Here is a 1,284-nt window from a genome sequence, read left to right as displayed (position 1 = left end):
CGACGCCCCGCCACCAGCGCAGATGCTCCGGGCTGCGGCGGCACACAGGCAGGGCGGCGCTAGCGGGACCCTCCGGGGCTCAGCGACCGGAGAACTAACTCTGGAAAGGGGAGGCAGTCTGCACACCATCTCCCTGAAACCAGCTGTGCTGGGCAGCCGGGAGCGGCTCATCTGGCGGGGCTGCAGACAGCCGCGGGCTCTGCCTTGCTCGAGTCTAACCAAGACTCACAAGTACGGCCAGGGTGAAAGAGCTCCGGGCGCCACCTCACCAGAGGGGTTTGGGTACTCGGGGTGGTCAGTGCTGCTACAGCCTCTGCCATCCCCACGACATCCCAGGCAGCAGCTGCAGCCCCGCAGTTCCTTGCCCACCTGCCTCTGTCTGCACCTAGGCCCCAGGGAAGGACAGGCACTCTTCTTTTTATACCTCCAGCTAGAAACCAACTCCCGAGTTTAAACTAAGCACAGGAGAGTGGCACCGACAAGTTGAGCCCCGGGGGCGGGAGGCAGCAGAGCTGGGGATGAGGTATTTCCTCCAGCTGAAGCCGGGACACCTGATAAGCCCTGACAGGCAAAGCACCCCAGGAAACACCCCCTGCCTCTTCCACCCCAGCCAGGCCCCTGGCCAGCTCTTCCCTGGCTGCCGGAGACGGTCCTGATTTCTTAAAGCCAAACAGGGATAGGTAGATGGTTTCCGAGAGCAAACCTGTAAGCAATACCACCTGCCTTGCAGGTGTGAGACAGAAAAGCTTTTGCGACTTTCCCCAAACTGTTTTCCACCGCGCAATGTGCACTACCATTTTTAGAGGTCAAAATTTCAGCAGTCAGCACCCTCCAAATATCACTGTGAAGCGACTTGTTCGACCAGGCACATCCCTTTGAATGATTCAGCCTAAAAATCGTGCTTTGTAAGCACTGGGCAGGATCTCCTCCCCGGTTTTGTTTAAGAACCGGGCCAGTCCTAGCTTCAAGCTGCCTCTGCACATCAAAGACAGCCCCACTGTCTTCATCTCATCTTATACCTCTAGGCAGACGGGGTGTTTGTTGCCACATTTTGTTTCTCTGGGTGGATATCAACAGCAAACACTACAAAACAAACAGCTGCTCACATGAAAGGCTTTCTGGTCCAGACCTGCACTTTGAAGCTTGCGTGTGAGCAGAGCCCTGTTTCGGCTAGCCCCGCTATACTTCTCAGGCCCACCAAGACACAAACACCACCGGCACGCCCCTTCCCGCGCCTCACAGCCCCCCCGCTGCTGAGCGGCCTCAGCCCAGTCGGGGGGGGGG

This window comes from Pygoscelis adeliae, unplaced genomic scaffold (genome assembly GCF_000699105.1).
Source record: "Pygoscelis adeliae isolate BGI_AS28 unplaced genomic scaffold, ASM69910v1 Scaffold316, whole genome shotgun sequence".
In the NCBI taxonomy this organism is placed as follows: Eukaryota; Metazoa; Chordata; class Aves; order Sphenisciformes; family Spheniscidae; genus Pygoscelis; species Pygoscelis adeliae.
This window is presented reverse-complemented; position numbering follows the sequence as displayed.